General features: G+C 37.0%; 1 pseudogene; it reads left to right on the forward strand.

Annotated features, from left to right (window-relative positions):
- The window catches only part of LOC149524502 (uncharacterized), a 58,993-nt pseudogene that overhangs the window by 35,348 nt on the left and 90 nt on the right, over positions 1-23,555 (forward strand).

Genomic DNA, 23,555 nt, shown 5'->3' on the forward strand with positions numbered 1-23,555 from the left:
CAGCGAGTTCAGCTCGTCCCCGGTGTAGCGCCAGGCTCACCACAGCAGACAGTGATGTCAGGTCATAAGAGAGGAGGCTCAGCACCAGTGCTCCACTGGCCCACAGCAAAGTTTACTTCACAGCTCACAACTAGACTCCTAATGGAATCCCAATTAATTCTGATATTCCACAGTGGGGAAAGGAGGGGATGGAATCAGTGCTGTGTAGGCACTCAGACAGCACCCCACCACCAGCTACAAAGACCTATCCCCAACTTCTCTCAATTTGACTGGGTTTGGAACCCATGCCCCTTGTCTAGCGAGTGCTACTTAGTTTATGGCGAATCCCTCTGTCATAAACAGTTTCACCATTCCATTGTCCTTGATTATCATAATCACGGTAACAACACTTTTATCCCCCCTGCCTCAATAACAGAGAGGCTGGAGATCCCACAGTGGCCAAAGTGACCATTTGGACTGCTGTGAGCACATACTAGACAGGGTGGGTGTGACTATGCAAATTGGGATCAGCCCCTGAAGTCTCTTTACACCACTTGCCACAGTTCACCACCAGATGTCAGGGTAGAGTGTACCCTGACCCCGCTTACACTGCTAGTAGCAGAATTATTTTCATTACCTGGCCAGAGCAGGTGACCTATAGAGACATCAGAATTGGCAGTCCTTGTAGAAAATAGAAATGTGTGAAGGAAACAATGGCCCTGGGTTTTTTTAAATATATTGGTGTAAATACTCATTTTTACTCTAATTGCTTTAAAAATAAATTTGCAACCCAAGAAAAAGTCACTAAAATCCATGTAGGTACTAAATAATTGATTCCTTAACTTGGCCATAATACAAAAGAGAAGCTGGATGAAATGAATACAGGAACACAAAATTAGAAATGGACATTCCTATAGACCAGTTCAAACCTATTGGCTTATGGAATGGGTGTACTGAAAACTCTAGCTGCTTAATCCAAATGAATAATTATGCCTTATATCCATTATGTTATTAGTTGTACTGTGCAGACACTTGCCTTAAAAGCTATTAATTTATTTCCTATAACTTGTGTGAGCCAGGTTTTTCATGATAAAACTTAATGTTTTACAATTTTAAACACTTCACTCATGATTTGAAAATACTGTCCTATGAGTATGTTAATGTAAAGTAATATTTGTCCATAATACATTATTTGCTTGGTTAGTTTTTCTTTGTTTTTGTTTGGTTGTGTGTGCGCATGTATGTGTGTTTGGGTTTTTTGGGGGGGTTCATTTTTGTTTTGTTTGTTATAGCACAATGTCTGTGTGCTCCAGAGTTCATTGGATTTGCAGAGCATGTAAAATGTGAATTTGGTACTACCATGTCTCAGCAGAAACCCTAACAATCCTTCATATCCTTATTGATATACAGTGTACTGGAGGAATTGAAAAATACCAGACTGGACAGTACCATAAAGTTAGGACAAACTACTTCTATTTTCTTAGTTGTTTATGGGGAAATAAAAAGGTTGCAAAACAGGAAAAAGAAGACAAAAACTAAAACAGACAGCAGTTTTACATTTCACATATCGTATACCACGACAGGCTCTTACTTTAACGAATGCTTTAGTTCAACCAGAAATGATCCCTGAATTACTGGATAAAATTCTACAGGCTTCATTTATACAGGAGGTCAGAAAAAATAATCATAATGGATCAAATCCTGGCCCCGCTAAAATCAGTGGCATCACCCAATGAATCATTTTAATGTTAAAAGGTAAGAATCTTAGGTGTGATTTGTAAGAAAATCATATATATGAAGATCATTGATCCTATGCCAGGTCCCTGTCCTCTTTCTTACACCAACAATGTATAAACTACTCATAAAAATATTTGTTAGCATTTTATAGCAATTATCAAGAAGTAGTTTCACTGAAAAAACATATGGTAATTACCATTTTTTTGAAAGCTACCAGTATCCATTTTGATTTTGGAGATCTATATTAGTACTCATCTCAGCATGAAACCGCTCAGGCTTCTGTAGACATTTAAGGTGGAATTTTCAAAAAAAGGGGGAAATCTCATGATTTTCAAATATTGTAAATAAATGGGAGTTGCACATCTGCCAACCTTGATTTCCTATGAAATACCAAGTTTCAGTACATGCTGGTCATTTCCAAAGATTTAACACAGGCCTTAGCATAGCCACTCCCTTACAAATATATATTACATCGCTTTATATGCTTGCTTCTATCTTATAAAAAGATACCTGTCCGTGCAATTGTACAACTTGTAAAGCACTTGCAGAGAAACTTTTAAGCTCTCAAATGTATGATAAACCACATTTCTCATGTACTTTGCTGTATATTTTATGAATGAAGTTTAAGCTCCCCCAAAATACCATTAAAGCAGATCACTGGGAGTTACCTCTCAAGTCTTTAAATCTACATACCCTTGAGAATGAACATTCACAGTTGACTCCAAGCATAGACTTAGGCTGCAAAATATGGACTGACCATTTCAGATGACTCTACCCTGTTTCCTTTTCTCCATCTTCCTTGATATCCTTCTTCTGAGGAAATTTCATCTGCTCTTTCTTTTTCTGCTCTGCCCTTTTCTATAGCTCCTCTCTTGCAGACAGATATTATATAGTTGGTCTTCTCCTTGATCGGATTCTTCTCCTTCAGATTTGTTCTTCCTTGTCAAACACTCAACAGACCCATTTGATAGCTGTCTATGATGATTTGGCAGGGCTCCCTCTGATTCAGGAAATTTTGAGGTTGGTTTCTTCTGCTTAAATACCTTGACCCAGCAGGAAAGATCCCCACTGGCGGTGCCTGGGAAGATACAAACGAAGACCAGGATATTTAAATCCTGGGCTTCATTTGCAACTTCGAATGCCTACATTAGCCTCCCTAGTTCAAACTAAGGGGCTAGTGTAGACATACCCTGAGGCTTAACTGTACAGAAGAGACCTGGTTCATTTTGATATTGCAAGAAGAACTATTCATCTACTAGAGCAACAGTTAATCTATAAGGAGACAACAAGAACAACCCAAATTAATGATACATTGTGCCAACTTTGCAAATTATATATAGACTAATAGCAGGGAGCAAATTCTTTTATTTTTCTTTCTGAAAATGTGCTGATATGCTAAAGAACAGAGGATAACTGAATCAAGGATCAAAGAATATCTCAGGGATTATCCAGGGATAGAACTGTTTTAGTGTATGATACAGTTTTTCAAGACTGAAAAAGAATTATATCCAGTTCTTTTCCAAATCAATTCCACCAGCAAATGATTTTAGAAATTGCAAGATGAGTAATAAATAAAGCCCGTGTTCAACATTTTTGAAGATATTCTAAAAGAGCACATGTGAAGTCATTTGTTATGCTCTTCCAATGGACTAGGGAATTGCTAGGCCTGGAGGAAAAATTCTGAGTACTTACTTTAAGAAAGGGATTTGAATGAAATATTTTTGCCCTCTCAGCTACCCAAGATTCAAACTCTCCAAGTTGATTGCACAGCTTTGTGATGTATATGACACTTGTGAAAAGATTAATCTGGGCAAGACAGTTTTCATCAAAGCTGCTAGCAACAGCATGATGTCCTCAGGGTAAATCACCCAGTGAGAGTTTGTTCTGGTAATGTAATGGGCTTAACTTGCTCTTTCATTGGTTATTTCATGGCATGCTAACCTTCCAAATAGTTTGGGTATTATTGGCTCTATAGAAAGATTTTGTGCAGTTCAGCTCTTAGCAGTCTAAGTAGTTGTTTTATTTAATTTTCCTCTAGACCTTCATTTAGCATTGTCCAGATACAATGACTAGAGAACTGGGGTTTTCTTAGGAGACTCTGTTTTGTAGGTCTGCACTCCAAAAAATTATGTTCCTGACCTTACACAAAAGGTCACATAAGAGAGATTTTTGCCTGAGCAATAGAACATACACTAACCAGCATAGATACTCATCCTGTTCAAGCTATAGCAGTACAAAACAAGTGTCTCTCATTTCCTCTCTTCTGTTGCGATTGGAAAAAGTCAGAGCTGGGCATGTTCTCATCAAGGCATCTCTTAAATCTGATAAAAGTCATCAACTCTGTCCTTTTTGATTATCAGTTGCTAAGCTCATTTAAGAGCTTTTTTTTAACTGAAATGGTGAGAGACCAGGTAAAAATATTATGCTAAACACATTTCGTGGTATGTTGGTCACTTAAATCACTCACATCCTTCTGAAATGAAGTCTGTATAAAAAAGGGAGTTACATTTTGTTTTCCAACTAACGAGGTTCAATAGGAATAGAGATGTAGCCATGTTAGTCTGCTCTTGCTGAAACAAAAAACAGGACTATGCAGCACTTTAAAGACTAACAAGATGGTGTATTAGGTGATAAGCTTTCATGGGCCAGACCCACTTCCTCAGATCAAATTGTGGAAGAAAATTGGCATGACCATATATACCAAAGGGATACAATAAAAAAAAGTGAAAACATATAAAATAGACAAATCAGATTTTAGAACAGAGGGGAAATGAGGGGAGTAAGGGGGTTAGTGTCTATGAGATAATGATATTAGAGGTGATAATTGGGGAAGCTATCTTTGTAATGGGTAAGATAATTAGGGTCAATAGGGGCTTTACATTGTCCTTACTCTTTTCTCTTGCAAAAAGCCATATTTAACTCAAGCTATTTGGGTTTAGTATAGCTCAGGGTATGTCTACACTACCCCGCTAGTTCGAACTAGCGGGGTAATGTATGCATACCGAATTTGCTAATGAAGCCCGGGATTTGAATTTCCCGGGCTTCATTAGCATAAAGCCGGCTCCGCCATTTTTAAAAGCCGGCTAGTGCGAACCCCGTGTCGCGCGGCTACACGCGGCACGGGGTTCGCACTAGCCGGCTTTTAAAAATGGCGGAGCCTGCTTTATGCTAATGAAGCCCGGGAAATTCAAATCCCGGGCTTCATTAGCAAATTCGGTATGCATACATTACCCCCGCTAGTTTGTACTAGCGGGGTAGTGTAGACATACCCTCAGTTATTAAGGTTTATGTTTATCTTACTGATGCATTCATCCTAGTTATGGTCTATGTAATGTGACAATACACATTCTGATTCATTTGCCCTTTAAATGTATTTGCAAAACTTTGTGCTGATAAAAATCCCATGAATCTGGTCATATAGCCATTAGTTACTTTTCTCAAGAAAGGACAGATGAAGCCAATGATAACATATTTTAAGATAAACATAATGATCTACCTAGGCTAATCATTTTGGGAAATATAATAATGTTGTTTCCACTAATGGGGAAAATCTACACCTTGTGTAAAAAGACAGCCAAGACTGCTCAAGGAACTTGTACCTCAATGTGCAACCACAAAACAATTTGGCATCCATTTCAAAAGCAACATAGCGATCACCTGAAATGGCCCATCTTAATAAGGGGCTTGTGCCAGTATTTTGTCTTTGGAAGATATAAAACAAAAACCAGATAAAAGAAAGAATTATGTAAGTTCATGAAGGAGAGGCCCACCATTGGTTATCAGCCAAGATAGTCAAGGGCGCAATCTCATGCACCAGGTGTCACTCAGACTCTGTCTGTCAGAACAGGAAGGAGATGATTGGGAACTTGATAATTGTCTTATTGTGTTCATTTGCTCTAAAATATCTGGCAACTGGTACTGTTCCAAGAAAGGGTACTGGGATGGATAGATCTTTGGTTTGACCAGCATGGACATTCTTTTGTTCTTCTGAGGTTCTGACTCTTTGTGGCATTTCCTCGAAGTTTGCAGCTGATGCTGAGTCCATTGCAGGCTTCCTGAGAGCAGTCCTTTTCTGCCGAGCTGCAGGCAGAAATAGTTAGGGGTTTTCTAGTAAGGAGCCCTGTGCCTACCCTTCACACTGGACCCAATTAAATGCCTGGCAAAGTATTGGTGAGGGGTGGGAAATACCCTTCCCTTATGTTAAAAATTAATAAAAGTTGCATCCTGACACTTAATTCCGTGCATGTGTCTGTCCTAATATGACACAGTGCTCATATCAAAGGATAAATAAATTGTTAAACACTGAGCAAAGGAGGAACAGTATTCAGGATCAGTATTCAGCAGGTACAGGGACTCACATACAGATACTGGAAACTTGTTAAAATTGGTTGGGTCATCCTGACATAATAGTGATAACATAGATGAAAGCTCAAGTTGTCATCCCAAGATGTGGGCAATTCACTTATATTTTAATGTAGCATGCACAGAATTTCAATTTTTAAGGGCTCAAAAAGGTTTATTAGAGATTGTGGGTGAGGAAAAACGTCACTGACCGAAAATTATGCCTCAAAACCACTACATGCTGAGCGCAGATTGGTGAAATGACTATCTGGAGTAGCAAAACTGAAATTGTCAAGCATTTCTTAAAGATGCCCAGACAGCAAACCCACTCACACTTCGATGTCATCAGAAGGCAAAGGCTGACTCTCTCTTCTGGGGCCACCTCATCCTTTATCATAATTGGACTAATGTTACTGCCCTGCTGCAGTGAAAGGCAGCCAGCATAACAGTGTATTTGTTTTTCTATAAGTCTTATAATTCCATTTACCATTGTACTGCTCCTTTGGCTCTCTTGAAAACAGTCCTTTTTTTCTTTTAATTTAAAAGATTAAAATAAGCTAGTTTACTGAATCCTTCGCCTTTAGCCCTATCAAATCTTCCTCTTCTTGATATTTAACACATTTTTAGATCTCCATTTGAAGTAACCTGTTTATTATAAGTAGCCATTAATGATAAAAGGGCAAATATTATTATCCTGATGCAGTAGAAGGCATCCAGGATGAGAACAGGTTTGGTTTGGCATATGTAACTAAGTAATTCTTATGATTCCCATGAAAGATAAAGCAATTACACGCAGTATGTTTGGGGACCACTGTATTCACTTGATGAAAGTTATATGTAGGCTAGAGGTTGTATTTGAATCCATGGAGGAAGGCTACCACAGTTCCTCTGCCAACTTAAATCAATGAAGGGAGATGTGGGTAATGACTCTAGTCCCTCACATTGTAACAATGCAACAGCAATTCCAACTCCCGGGGTGCTTAGCATATACTCGTTTAAGGTGAGTTCAAGAAATGCACAAGAAAAGGACAGAAACTGATGTACTATAAAGGGTCAGCTTGAATGGACAGTAGCCTTCTTTTTTACTGAACGTATTGACAAAATTGTGTTGCAACATTTTACTGTGGAAAGATATCTTGTATTGCCTTCTATTTTAACTTTCTTTTTTTATTATTTCTTTAATCTATGTGTGAAAGTTATTAGGATTGAGACTACGTGCTTGAGCTTTGAGACTAGAAAAGCATTTTAAAAAGAATTGTAGCAGGAGTTTTTTTGTCCTATATATTCAAAATGATTTCAGGATGCCTCAATTTTCAGGTACCCAACATAAAACAGTCTTAAAGAGGCCTGAAACTGCTGACCAACTGTCATCTGAAAAATGAATTTTTCACATATGTTGAGTTGGGCACCCAAATATTGAGGCATTCAAAATCATTAGCCATTTCTGAAAATGTAGTTATTCAAAGGGCAGTCCACAAACAGCATCTTTGTCAATAGGCTAGATGTGTGAATTGAGACCTGGTTCCCAGCTGATGGTGAGAAGAGGCTACCCAAAAGCATATTTCAAGAAGGAATATTATTATTTGAAAACTAAAAAGATAGAATTTCCACTAAGCACTCCCACCAACACCCAAAAAAGAGGGGGGAAATTGTAATTGATAAAAGAAAAGGAATTATCTGGTGGAAAAAATCTATCTCATTTTACTTCTAGTTAGTTGTAAAGGCTTAGGAGAAGATTAATTGTTATATTCACATTTTAATTTGTAATCTAATAATTCCATTTATATTATTATCATTGTAATTGAAAAGGTGTAATAGGAGTGATTGATGCAGTTAGAAACGTGAAAGTAATGAAGTACCTCAAAAAGTGAACCCATGGGTAATTAAAGGGAAAGTAATCTCCTGAAGAATAGCATGAAATATGTGCTAATCAAATTACAATACTGAGCATGTCATTTGAGGAAATAGGGGCTTTTTATTATAGACATTCTGAGGGGTTTTGCCATATCATGTCATATTTGTTGCAATATATTGAATTGGAAAGTGTTATTTTAGGGACTATTCATTTATAACAAAATACAGTCTGACATGATGTAACACTTCACAATTGAAAGGATTGTATTTCATTTTATTGTAACTATATGTGCTTATATTTAACAGGAAGTAGCACAGTATACACATGTAAACTACAACCTAGTATAGTTCACTGTTCCATGTAGTGGCACTTAGACCACTTACAATGAGAGACAGAAACAAGGGGACTCTACAGACTAAGTCTGTGGTTCTCCACTGGTGGTCCATCGTGACTTTTTTGGTGGCCCACAGGAACATTGTCCAAAGTCACACAGCGTGAGCAGGTGCCACCGTTAGGCTGTTTTATGCTGTGTTAACAAGCACGCGGTGCGTCATCCATAGCGTCACCTAGGACGCAACCATGTTATGTTGCCAGTAACTTCTGTCTGAGGCTCTGAGCATCAGTATAGCTGCCACCATCATGCTGAGTGGTTGCTGTGTCGTTCATCCTGTGCTGGAGATGGTCCACAACATTTTTTTGATTGGCCTGGTGGTCCGTGGACTGAAACAAGTTGAGGACCACTGACCTAAGCAATGTAGATGTACCCTGAGGTCCCAGTTTCAAATCTGCAAAGTGGTGGTTACATATGCTTACCACAAAGCGTAGCTATAGTGCATGAAGTAAATGAGATGATATAATATTTAACAAATATTCTTTTCTCTAGTTAATAGTCGTATTACTCCCAACTATTTTGGAGATTACTATTCATGTATTTCACGTAGTTAGCAGTGTGACATGTTGTCAGGAAATACTTTTTTGTTTAGCTTTCTTTCCTACTTGGACTGCTCCCTGAGTAAAATACAATCATTCAGTGTAGGAGGAGTAGAATCTGGTCCTGAGATATGGAAGAGTCACTAGGGACATGTCTTTTCTTGAAAACTATTAGATCTGGTAAGGATTACTCCCATCCAACAGACAGACTATCAAACTACAAAGTCATAGTTGGCATCATGGCTCCCCAATTACTTGTTATGCACCCAAGTAATTTCCTGGTGAAGACAAGCCAGGGAAAGAGATAACTCCGGAGGCTGTGTAGAAAAAGGGAGGCCAGAAATCTCTTACACAAAGAACAAGCATTATCAGCCTAATCCCCTTTTCCTAATTGTCAAAATCCTGGATTTTGTTTGGATTTCTGCTGTCTGCAAGCAAAACAAAAAAGCAATGAATTTGGCCCATGGGGTTTCTTTGGAATATAAATTGCTATAGCCAAATACAGAATACTACCCAATTTTTATTGTCCACATATCTATGCACACCATTCTGGAAACTTCAAACAGTGTTGCGCTTAAGTTATAATATAGCACTCCATTCACACATACTCTTTTCTTCAAAAGGAACTGAACCGAGACAATGCAATACAGTCCACTGGGGACCTTTTATACCATTCTGATATGAATAATATTTATATCTGAATTCTTCAGGGCTTAAATGAGCTGATTCATCTAAAGCTGGAAGAGCATGTTTGCCAAGTGCCATGCTACAGTACTTTACATTAAGGTTCTCTTTAATTTGCTTATGACAGGCTGCTAAAGGATATGTTAAATTAACATTTTTTTCCCTTTCAGCTGTGTTAGTAGTGATTTCATATACTTCCAGTCATATCTATTTTTATTGAGCTTACAAGAGAATTGCGGGAAACCAAGTATGCTGTATAATTGGTGGTCATTGGTAGATATGAGAAAAATCTTATCAATTGAGTAGTTCGCTGTAGTATTCTGATTAGATTAATATTAAGAAATGAAATTTCACTATTTGTATACTACATGTGGATTCTTAATTTTGTTTTAAGCAAAACCACTTTCACAGTAATTCAATTTGTTTGACATTAATCACAACCTGTAAAAAGCAAATAACTAAAATAGTGTTCATTAATAGTAAGTAATGTGAATTTTCTCTATAAATGTTTCAGCAGAGAAATCAATCCATAATATTATTACATGAGCATGAAACAGAAAGGGTCTATTCTCCACTTTATGAGTGCATGTAAATTGATATTATATTAATGGTATCTATAAGAATGCAATAAAGAGAGAACAGATTGCAACCTCAAGCTGTGATTGCCTCAGAATTCACAAATTAATTAGGGTCAGGCCAGATATATATCTACCCAGGAAACAAAAGCGGAAGTGACAAGATGCTACAAGAACAAGTGCTACTGATTCAGAAGTTGAAATTCTTGCCTATGAGCAAATTCTGAACTGGTTTTCCTGAACAGTGATTCAGGTCACTCTGTCTGACTAAACAGTTATAACAAAGCCTTGACTATGCATGTTAAAAGATCCTTGTGATCCTAGGAAACCCAGTATTCATATCTTACTCCCAACTGCAATAATATTTGTACAATATATGCCTTGTGAGGTATCATGTGAATGCTAATAACATAGTGATCATTAATATTTTTATAAAATGCAAGTTCTAATGTTATATATAAAATTATGGATTCCCTCTCTCTATGTTGTTACTAGAAGTTGCTCAAGATCAGACATCTAGCCAAGATAGAAATAATAAATGTGTCTGTCCTAGATAAAGAAATGTAGGTTTGCCTCAGTTTACATAGTTTTGTTTATGGCTAATATCAAGCTAAATCAGTAGAAATTACTCTGAGCCTGATCTTGAGAGACCCAAAACTAATATGGCTCCTGCACCCTGACACAGGTGATTATACTGGTAGGAGATCTTCCTGTGTTGTAAGTCGAAAGCATCCTTTGGGGACTATAAGGAGCAAAGAGAAAGAGAGATTCTATATACCTCCTTGACATAAAAAACCCAGTGATTTGATCTGTCTGATATGTCTTGTCCGAGTGGTCTAGTAAAATGCTGGAAAGGAGACTAGGGATAAAAAGAAACCATCTTGATTTAGACTGTATCTTGCTAGATGAAATTTTAGGCTTTTAGATGAGTGGTTTCTTTTTTATTTGCTTGTACCAATATCTGTTTTTATCTCTTTCACTTGGTATCACTTAATCTATACTCTTTTGCAGAATAAATTTAATAAATTTGTTTTACTCCTATTTAGCCATTCAGTGTTAGAAGGGAAGGTGTACTTACCCCTGTTACATTCATAAACTGTAATATACTATTTAATACAGCAGTGAACTTAATATCTTCTTTGAATGCACAGTGGTAGGGGCTTGTGCATTAGATAGAAACATCTGTGAGAAAGTTGGGACCTTTACTAACTTCTATATGCTAGCTTTGGGACTGAAGAGCCCTGAAGGAGTTTGCTGGTAAGGACCATAGAGTGGTGTGGCAGGGAGCTGATTTACTGTCTAATCACCGTTAAAACTAATTATTGCTGAGGTAGGTTACACAGTGGCTCACAGCTCTGGGTTTCCATAGAAGTGTGTTATAATCCCACAGCACTTTTCACAAAAGTCAGAGTAAACTCTGGCATCTATGCCAATTTCTCACTTGAGTACTCCTGAGAGCTGAGCCAACAGTTCATTTGCTTTCAGAGAACAGTCATTAGACAAACCTTGGCTAAAACACCAGTTCAGAACATGCAAATAAAACGATATAAAGATATTCCAAAAAGCTGCTTAATAATCACCCAAATATGAGTGAATAAATGCTCACTATTTCTCAGCTCTGCATTTATATTCTTTTGTAGTTATAATGGGATATAATTTTCTTTGTTGCCATCCCTAAAGGTTGGGTAGTCCACACTATTTCATACCAGATGGTGCTGTATTTCACTGGTGAGTGAAGCGTTCTCTAGATATAGTTTGATTATCCTTTTGTGGAGAGCCCTGTTGCATGCACAATGGGAAGTAACTAGAAGAATAAACAAGTTTTCCCTTCACCTTTATGCTCCTACATAGTGCTAGGAAAGTTTGACACTTGCTTTCTCAGTGTAGTGGGGGAAGACGATGTGATTATAGTTCAGTGCCCCTTGTGTGACATTAATTTAACTCAAACCTCCTTTCAAAGGTGTAGAATTTATTATGCATCTTTTGCACTCCCAGTTTCATTGAGCTTGCTTCAACCACAGTGACTCCAGCAGCTCCTGACAAGGCAGCTCCTTTCCTCACTGCACCCTGCTGCAATCTATGGCTTAAAGTCATAATTTATCCCTGTGCTTATAAAGCAATTGGATTCTTTTTAGACAAGAGGCAATACAGATAAGTTATGATGATTAACTCTCTTTCAATGAGTGAAGGCAACTCCTATATGAATGTTATAGGTGGACCTTGATGAACATATACTCATTTTAGAAACTGAGAATCCAGTTTAAAAAAAATAAACAATTGCTGTAAGGAAGGTCAGGCTATTCCAATGGATGGACCACCCACTGTACAGCAAAATAATCTTTATCTAATAGAAGGTTAGTGGAATCCTTTGTATATTTTATTAAGTTAGTGAGCTGTACCTATAACATTAATTAGAAGACTATGGCTAAATACACAAAGGGGGACAAATCATAGGAGTTAAGCATCTATCTGCACCTTTAGGCACCTTTATAAACCTGGTCCTTCACTTATCAGATTTCTCCTTGTGTCTGAATTTCCATAATTTATAAGGATTGTGTGTGTTAATTTGAAAATGCTTGTAAAGTTCTTTAATAATGCATATATTGCATTGTTTGGTGAACTGCAACAGCAATGGTTTCATTGAGAGTCCATGCAAATTTGGCCAAATTAATTTATGATTTTTATTCTTCTATCCCTGCACCTTCCATTTTTGTCTTTCCTGCCCCTAACCTATAAATGTTCTATTTTGTGCTAACTATATATTTGACCAAGAGAGGCATATTACAACATCCTCCAGAATTCAATAATCGATCTCTTATACCATCCACAGGAGTAACTACAAAGACATAGTGTACTTACTTGCTTACTCTATGGGCTGAAAATCTTGGCTTTGCAGTTCCCATACCTTCTACTTGCCTGTCAGCAACAGACTAATCCTGAGTTTCTTGCCAGTAATTCCACAGTCAAATGCTAACATTAGGTTGCTAAGAAAGGCCTCTTAATTTAATTTTGAGCAATGCTTTTACTCTTTCTGCTGTGTCAGCTTTCTAGGCTGCTCCATCAATCCTACTGAAAGTCATGCTTCTTATCAGTCTCAAGAGGGGTGGCAAGGGAAAGCCACATAATTAACTTGGGAGAAAATATTAGGAAGAAGTAAATGGAAGAGGAAAAAAAACATAAATTGAGAAAAACGGGAAAAAATTAGGAAGAGAAACATGCAAACGGAGGGGAAAGAAGTGAAATAAGAAAGAAAAGGAACAGTCTAGCATTAAACAATTATTTATCTACATACACATACTAAACACAAGTAAGAATAAAAGAAAGCGTAAAAATTGAAAAATTGTAGATTTGCAATTCTGAAACATTATTTTAACTATCAAAAACAGAGGATTGTCTGAAATAAGTGCCCTAATAAAGCCTTGACTTTCACTGAATTTCCATTGTTTGGGAAAATAATCTAGGTCCCTTCTTCTACTAACCTCGTCCCATTTCAAGATGAATTAATCATTCTAGATTGAATTGTCTGATAATTCAGAATTATTAGACACAGCAGATGTTTTCTTAAGTTTCTTTTAGTTTCTGAACTAAAAAAAAAAGATTTCTTGGGTCACTGTACTCTATTACATTGAATTGAATACATTGGGTCAATGTAATCAAGATAATGACTAGAGACTGGGATAAATCTAAGAATCAAGATAGTCTGTAATGAACCCACTATCCAGTCCCTGCGACTTTCAGAGAGAACAAACAGCACTGCTGCATTTTAAATTCAGATTTGCAGAGGAGACTAAATATGGAGTTTTTCCAAGAGATCAGAACTTTTTACTTAATTTTATAGACATTTAAAATTAGTTTCCATAATTTTACATATGGTACTTAAATATACGAAGCCTCTTCATCCTCTCACTTATAGTTTATCCCAATTCTATATTTATTTCCCCTCTAAGTCTGTGCTCTGCTCAATCTTCTTCATATGGTTTGCATTTTTTTTCTTCTTTCTTGTACAAAGGGAAGAAAATCAACATACATGAATAGGTTGTACAGATTATATCAGGAAAGAAGATGGTCATGGACCAGCTTTTTAAAAGAGGTCATGTCCAATTTAGGTGCTTAATAAATGATATTTTGTAAGTGCTCAGCAGACAGCATGCTGAATTCTTTTGGAAATCTGATGCTTTCTTTATTGTCCCAGGTTCAGTTAGAAAACACCTGTCAGTCTAAATTACCAGCAAACTAGTGATACTGAGACAAGTTTTATTGAATTTACCACATCTCACATTCTATAAGGTCAAGTGCTACTTAATTAGACTCCTTATTACCACTTCATGCCCATGATATAACGTGACACGTTAAAGATTGAGACATCATGATATAAAGCAATTAAATATACGAAAACAAGCTTTATATTTATTTCACTCACTTTTTTGCCTATGACCAGAATATTTAGGGTTGCAAATCAGTCAGTTCATTGAAAAAATAAATAGTTTAAAGAAACCAATAATAAGCATTTCAAAATTCAAGAAAAATCAAGTTAGCAGAAAACATATATATTTTAGTTGGGCACTTAACAATAGGCGAAGTGCAATCCATGTATAGTGAACTGTTTAAAGCAATTTACAAGTTCTGTAAACACAAACAATCTAAAGCAAGGAGCCTATTTGAACTGCTATAAAGGTTGAAGTGTAGTGCCCTGTAGTCTGACATGACATGAACAGACAAAGAATCATTTAAAGCATTCTAAAGGATTCAGTGGTTTACGCCTTAAAGATTTTATTCTACTTCTGGGCTATGTCTATACTGCACATTGTTATGTAAGAAGATATGCAAATGAGCTGTGGGGATGAATATCGCCACACCCCATTTGAATACCTAATGAGCCACCATTTTTGCGGAAGGGGGTTTTGTGCAAGAAGGATCTGTCTATACTGCGCCTCATATTCATCCCTGTGCCTCATTTGCATATCTTCTTGCGCAGCAATACACAATATAGACGTAGCCATGGAGTTTCATTGCAGGGAGGATGACATGGAAGCCATATCAAGTCATCTTCAAAATCTTGGTCCTTATCCTTGAGGTGCTCAATGGCCTTCATTGAGACTACCAAAAAATCAACTAACAGCTCATGAAGAGGAACTTGGTTGACAATTTTGCTCCTTTAGCACAATGCAACTTTCTACAATAAGGGCAAAGCACATTTCAACTTTGCTTTTCCTAATATAAATATATATATAGCAGTGGTTGTTTTGTAAATAACTTCCTATATAGCACACTGAGCACACAAAGAAAATGAACTACACACGACAGATGTTAGTCAGATAATGTAATGCATTACTGGCAGACATTCGTATATGATAGCGTTGAGGCAAGTATAAGAGCTATAGAATAGAATAGAATAGAATAGAATAGAATAGAATAGAATAGAATATCTTCTTTGAGATCAATGAAATCTTTCAGCCAAAGAGCTTGAAACACAGGCTTTACAAAGAGAATGAATCTTGAGAAAAAACATTAGAGTGGTGCAAAAATTTACCACATATAATAAATTTGCCAACTGCCTCCACATTGTTCAAGGCACTGAAACTATTTGTTAATTTGGGTGAATACAACGAACAGTTTCTGCTAAAAAAAAAAGTGGGGGAAAAGTCTAAATGCTCCATTTTTATTATTTGCAATAAAATGTTTCAACTTTTTTTTTTGAAATGGTGATTTGTTTCAGAATTTAGCTATTGTTAAAACTAAAAATTATGAAAACCACTATAAATGGGAAAAAATGAAGAAAAAATTGTTTCAGAACATGTGAAATATTGCAGATGATTTGAAAAAATAGGGGGGAGGGATTGGTAAAAAAAAACAGAAGAAAAAAAGTCCCTATCTTTTTAAGTCTTATCCGAAGAATTGGGTTTTGCCCATGAAAGCCCATGAGATTATATATGGGTAGGGAAGAATTTTGACAGGCAAAAACTATTTTATCTACATTAGTATGGTAGAAATTAAGCTTTATTTCTACTTCAGGCAAAAAAAATGGGGAATCCAATGGTCTCAAGTACTGACGCTCATAACTTTCAAACACTCACTGAACTAAGTCCAGAAATTATACTAAGGATGTATTCATAAAATTGCATAGGACATGTCACAACCATGCTTCAACTTCTCCTTTTGATGGCCTATGTGTAGAACAAGCATAGCTCATGAAACAGAATGTAAATGCCTTTCAAAATCCAAGAGGGTAAAAGGAACTAGTGGAGCAGTAAAAGTCACAGAGACATATTTTGTATCAGAATAATGAAAAGAGCTATATGTTATTCTCACATGCGTAACCTGGAACTTTTGCAACAGACCTGCTTGCTTTGAGAACAGTGCCAACTACATTTATATCTGAGGGGATAATAAATGTGTGATAAAAATTCTGTAAAAAATTATGCTTGCTCTACACAGCTCTGGCAAAATAATTGTTCTGTACCTCAACTGAAAACTGTCCAGGTTTCACATAGAAGGCAGATGCTTCAAACAATCAAGGTCCTTGCTTAGTTTAGATGGGTTTCTCTGCCTTATTTTCTAAAAAAATAAACTTGGACAAAATCTCAGTATATTGATTGGCCTCCCTAACTAATCCTGAAGAAGAACACTGAACAGAAAAGTAATAAAGAGAATTAGTGCTACTCTCTCCCACACATTTTGAGTGTGTTGTCTCTAAGAAAACCTCCTAATTCTCTGTTGCTAATGAAGAATAAACATACATCTATTTTTTCTGATATCTTTTAACAGGTGAAAATAAAATATACAACCAAATACCTACAGCTGTATTTGTTCAGTTGCCAGTCTATGGTCTATTTTCTTTGCTTAGGATGGATTAGGCACATAGCTATTAATGAAAATCTCTTTCCTATAAATGTCATTTTATCTTTCCCCTCGAAGTTCTGTTTTTTAGGTTTTTTAATTTTAGTTGTGCTGAGAGATAAAGTTTGTAAGACAATGTTGAGTTCAGACCAGTCAGATAAATGTGGACTGAGTTATTTCATTTTAATTTTCAGCTTGGTTACTTGCCAAAAGCAGAAAATGGTTAGGTATGCAGAGCTATCTAGAGGTATCAAGAATCTGCTTTATCTCTTCAGTGTGGCACTTAATTTATCATTTAAGAAAGGATTGAACACAGGAGAATGTGCCCTCTAATAAGAACATACAAACTTTAAGGAAGGAGAACTAAATTTAAAAAAAAATCATACATATTAAATAGTGGAATTGGATAAATGTTGCAAAATGGTTTTATGCAAATAACTGTAATAGGTCAAACTTTTAATGCATTTGCTTTGCGCATGCCCAGAACCCGTTTAAGCTAATTTTAAGCTAATTAGCTAATTTTAAGCTAATTAAATGAATAGTGTAGCAATTCTATGCTGGCCAGGCCCACCAACAGTGAGAGGCAAAAGTGGTAACTGCCCCAAGACCTTTAAATCACCACCTAGGGCTAAGTGTTGACTGGTGAGGATGGAGGCTGGCATGGCCCAGGAGCCATTAAGGTATGATTATCCCAGCCCTGCCCTTTCATCCTGAGGCCCTGCCCCTTACAGAAGGATGGATTTGTGCCTCCTCTGCACTTTTCCCAATGAGCCAGCAATTCTGTCCTCCACCCACCCAATGCTGGCAGGAGTATTCACTTAACCAGGAAATTATAACCAATATTGGAAAATATTGATAGAAACGAAATCTGGAATGCACACATATTTAAAGAAAAAAATATACATTCCCTCAATATACATGCCATACAATGCTCTGTTGAAGCCTGCCAGCACCCAAAATACAGTAAAATACCTCACATCCACAGAGATCATTATTAAAAAGCAATTAATCAGTCTAACAGCTTCTTTCTTTATATCACAACAAAATCCCAAATGTCTGCGACATATCACAGGAATTTCAGTTTATTGGGAACTACACTGTACATGAAAGCCTACTGAACATACCAGCACCCATATACAGGTAGAGTTGGATTTGTTTATGGAGAAGTGAAATTTCTGAATTTTTGAAATATATTTCAACCAAATATTTCCCTACTTACCACAGAACGAGTTGTTCCATTTAGAATAATGTCATTCCCATTTTAATGGCTGTCATTAGACTCCTCCCCTTATGATTCAGAAATGATCACCTACTAGATTAGTAATAAATATTACATTTCAAGAGTATGATCATTTTCACTTTCTTGTCTGCTTTTATGGGAGCAGAGGAAGAAAGACAAATTGCTATTACCTTATGTCAAGGAAGAGTAAGAGGAAATTTCTGACTCTTAGTGCACATTATTCTTCCATACAAGGGAATAATGACATGGAGCCAGATTCAGACCTCAGTACTCATTGAAGTTACTAGCGCTTCACAATTGTGTCACTGAGATCTGAATCTAGTCTGAAGACTTCAAGAAGGCTGTGCAGCTCAGGACCTCCTTGGGATTGTCACCTAATGTGCTGAGGCCCACTGAGTCTCTTTACCCTATAGCCCTGTTTTGCTAAGCCCAGCTCTTCAGCCTGCTTCAGCACAGATCACATCACCAAAACTACGCATGCACACACACACACACACACACTCGGTATGTAAGCAGACAGTATGAGACTTTTCCCAGCACTCAAGTTCACAGCCCCTCTCAGAGCAAAACCCTAGATAATTTTTGTTGTGCTGTGTAGAGATCTACATAATATAAACTCATGAAATGCGCCTTCTCAATATAAAGAAAGACATTCCCCCTCCCCCAAGGTAAGAATTATATACAATGGATTTATTAATAAACAAAACTGACTTTATTAAGTATAAAAGGTGGGATTCAAATGGTCATAAGAGATAATACACAGAACAAAGTAGATTACTAAGCAAAATAAAACAGAACACACAAGCTGAACTTAATACACTAAAAAAACTAGTTAGATTTAGAATCTCACCCTAAAAGTTGTTCTAATAGTCTTCACAGACTAAATATCTGTCCAGCCTGGTCTAGTTCCTTCCCCAAGCTCAGTCTTAGTTGTTTCCAGCAATCATCTTGGATGGTGTAGCCAGGGAGAACTGACACCCTGGATTACCTCATTCTCCATTATTAAATAGGTTTTGTAAGACGTGGAAATCCTTTGTGTTCAGCCTATACTTTCCCTCATCCCTTGTGGAAAGATACTTCATCCAAAATGGATCAAGTAACATGGTCCCATGTCTCTGCACAGCCTCTCTCTCCGTACTTCATGTGAGGAACTACATGTCTGCAGAGAGGTTAAGCTCCATTGTTTCTTGCTAATAGGCCATCACATTCCTGAAGTGTAAGCAATGGGTTTGATGCAAAGCAGCAAATATGCAACTACAAATATACAGTTCAACATTCCTAATTTGATCTGCAAAAATGATACATGCATCCAAATGGGATAATCATATTTGATAGACTACAAAATTTCCATAGATATCTTACATGAAGAATCTCGCACAATGCATATTCCAGTTATATTCATATTCATAATCATAGTTCCATAAAAATATGGAATGCTCCATCACAAAGACTATCATTCTCTCTCATATATAGAGTCCTACTGAATTCACAGCCAAAAACAGTGACACAGACCATGAAATCTGGTTACCCCCAAGAAAATCTAGCTTTTTATGTACTTTTACCCTACTCTGTATAGCTATCATGGGGAAGACCAGTATTTCTCAAGTTGGGGGGTCCTGTCTCAAAAGGAATCACACGATCATTTTAGGGGTGCTTGTGGTATTGCCACCAATACTTCTGCACTGTCTTCAGAGCTGGGCAGCCTCAGAATAGCAGCTATTGGCCAGGTGCTATCTCTGAAGGTAGCCCCTGCCAACAGCAGCATGAATTAAGCATGTCCTGGTATGGTTTTGCAACCCTTAATTCTGAACTGCTGCTGCCAGAGCTGGGAAGATAAAAAGTAGTGGCTGCTGACTAAATTCCTAGCTGTGCAGGGACCCTTCTATGCTTCTGCTGCTGGAGGTGCTGTCTTCAGAACTGAGCTCCCAGCCAGCAGCCACCACTCTCCAAAAATCCAGTTATGAAGGCAGCACTTCCACGAGCAGTGTCACAGAAGTAAGGGTAGTAGCACTGCAACACGCCACAACCAATAACTTTGAGACACACCCCCACACACCCAACTCCCTTTTGGATCAGAATACCCTACAATTATAATACAGGTTGAAAGAGCTAAAATCATAAAAAAATATAATTTAAAAAATTATAGGGCTACGAAACTGACCAAAATGGACCACACATTTGGTAGGGACCTCCTCATTCAGAAACACCTACTGATGAACCATGTAACTGCAAGTTGTTAAAAGGCCTTCCTGCCATACCACATGAAAGAGGAAGGGCTATTTTGGCAAATGAGTCCTTTCTTGTTTTGAAAACAAATTACGAAAAGAAAGTTTCACCATTTTGGTTTTTGAGTCTGATAATAATAATAAAAAAAAGAAGGCAGAGATTTGAGGGCAATTGAGAGAAATACAATATAGCAAGATAAATTATTAGTATGTTTATGATTTCTGCATCCCTGAACATTATCTTTGATTGTCTTTCATTCTCACATACTGTAGCCATTTTATTAGCAGTTCTGGAACAAGTTTACAAATTTATTCAATACTGTTACATATTCTATCCATCAGTCTTTCTTGAGGCAAAAAGACTGTGTGTAATCATTAAGATTTTTTAGGACCCAGAATGGTAAGATCAGGCAATAAATATAGTGATGAATAAACTGTAAAATCTTTTACAATGTGCTTTGTTTACCCACACTTTTTTTCTTCTCTCTTTTAATGAAAAACTGGAGGATTTGAATATTGCAGGACCCTTAAACTTCAAAAGTAAAAAATATCATTTAAGAAAAAGTAAGGAATTATTCTTCATGGAAATATGTATTTCTTAAGATAGCCTTCTATAGAGGGCTGCACTTTTTTATTATAATGGGACCAAACCCAAACGCTAGATCCAAACATATTGGCTGTGTCTACACTGCACCCCTTTTCCAGAAAAGGGATGCAGATGAGACAAGTTGGAATTGCAAATGAAGTGGGGGATTTAAATATCCCCCACTTCATTTGTATAAACATGGCTGCCATTTTTTTCGGCTTGGGGCTTTGCCGAAGAAAAGCGCCTGTCTAGACGGGATCTTTCAGAAAATAAACCCTTTTCCGAAAGGTCCCTTATTCCTGATTTTAAGAGGAATAAGGGACCTTTCGGAAAAGGGTTTATTTTCCAAAAGATCCCGTCTAGACTGGCGCTTTCTCCGGCAAAGCCCGAGCCGGAAAAAAGCGGCAGCCATGATTATACAAATGAAGCGGGGGATATTTAAATCCCCTGCTTCATTTGCAATTCCGACTTGTCTCATCTGCATCCCTTTTCCGGAAAAGGGGTGCAGTATAGACACAGCCATAGACTGTTAGAAAAATTGGGATCTCAATGCAGATATAGGTCTGAATTTTTGGCACAAGCCAATTTATTCTTTAAATTGAATTTTACTATGAGAGACAAGAGACTTCGAGAACAAGTCTTAAGATCACAGTCTCACAGAGATAATTTGCTTAGTGGATGGGACACTGGAAAGAGATTCAGGAAACTTGAGCTCTGACAGTTTTTTACCTAGTGGCAATGTACAAGTTATTTCCCTGCCCCAAGTTTCCCCATCTGTAAAATAGGGATAATGATACTGATCTCCTTTGCAATGCACTTTGGGTATGTCTACACTTCCACCCTAGTTCAAACTAGGGTGGCTAATGTAGGCATTCGAACTTGCATTGTAGGCATTCCTCCTGCAAGGAGGTTTAACGGTAGTTCGAATTAGGAGCTTTAATTCGAACTACCTAGTCCATGCCGCATGTAGCCACGGGCAGGTAGTTCAAACTACAGGGCATTTAAAAATGGCGGTGCCCAGGAACATGGAAATGAAGTCCGGGATATTTAAATCCCAGACTTCATTTGCAAGTTCGAATGCCTACATTAGCCACCCTAGTTCAAACTAGGGTGGCAGTGTAGCCATACCCTTTGAGATCTATGGATGAAAAATTTTAGGTGTTTGATGATATGATATGATATGATATGATATGATTATGATATGATATGATATGATATGATATGATATGATATGATATGATATGATATGGAGGATTAGAGGTAGGTGATGTTGTTATGAAGTTGTGTTGTTGAGAATGAAATTCTCATTGGAACTTTTTACTAGTATATCTAACTTTAAGATTAATTAGCATGGAACTATTCATATAAAATATTATGTACTGTGTATATAAAAAAACACACTTCTGACAAAATGAATTTCTCTAAACCTGAAACAAACAAAAGAAAATAAAAACAGCCTAAAACAATCACACCGTGCAAATGGTAAAAGAGATTAAACTTTTGCAATAAAATTAATCTTAAAGTCTTGCTCTGCTCCATAGGAAGGAAAGTGACCCTGAAATAGCTCCGTTACATGTATTCTGAAGTTTAAAAGCAGAGCAGCTAAAGGCAAATACATTTTATCAGTGAACATAAAAAGATGTGAGACACTGACTGGACTGAGTAAAATACAGTGGCATAAATTACAGAAATATCATTTATTTGTTTATAAGGAAAAATGGTGAACTCTTAGCCCCTTGTGACTAAGCTGTTCCTTCTAGCTGTTTCGTAGTATGATTTTTGTTTTGTTTTATTCTTTTCCCCTTCGAGCTACACTTCATTAGTTTGAGCAGTGTTTGAGAAATGATAAAAAAAAGACTAGTCTAACCTTCCATTTACTCTTCTTCCATAGATGACCCATCCAAGGAAAAACATTCAGGTTGTGTTTGATTCTGAAGGTCATGTTTCAAGCCCAAATCCTCTCCTGGATTCAACTGACAAGTATGTTAAAAAAGATTTCATTTTATACCCTCAAAAGAAAGAACATTTACTGCTATAAGAGCTGGCGTTCTAATAATTCAGTGTTAATAGCAGAAAACGATTGATTTATATTGTAAAGTAATGTTAGTTCATTTACTTCAATGGAGATTTGCATATTTTTTTCTTATATCAGGAGGAAGTGCCTTGTACTGTATGATTGTGCAGAGATTGCTTTGAGAATGCTTCCTGTGGTTTCACAGAGGTAGTCTGGGAGAAAAACTGATGATCTGGACAAGTTCTAGAATATTACCATCAAATTCTTATGGCAATGCTTTGACATTTACTGCAGACAGAGCATTTGATTCCATCCCTTCCCCCCACTATTCTCCCACCAGGTTATCCTAGTTTTGGCTGATATAATTTTGGACATAGGATTGTTAGGATTGGAAAGTTCACTAAGAAAGGCTATAGCACCCACAATGTCACTCTTGCTGAGGACCGCAAGGTTCTGTGGCCCATGGCTAGGGCATCATTTGGTTTTATGACAATGACATGTATTTCACTCTAAAAGTGTATATTTTGAAAATAAGTTTTTTTCCCTTTTACA

The sequence above is a fragment of the Pelodiscus sinensis genome, chromosome 4, assembly GCF_052426305.1.
Source record: "Pelodiscus sinensis isolate ZL-2025 chromosome 4, ASM5242630v1, whole genome shotgun sequence".
Taxonomy (NCBI): Eukaryota; Metazoa; Chordata; order Testudines; family Trionychidae; genus Pelodiscus; species Pelodiscus sinensis.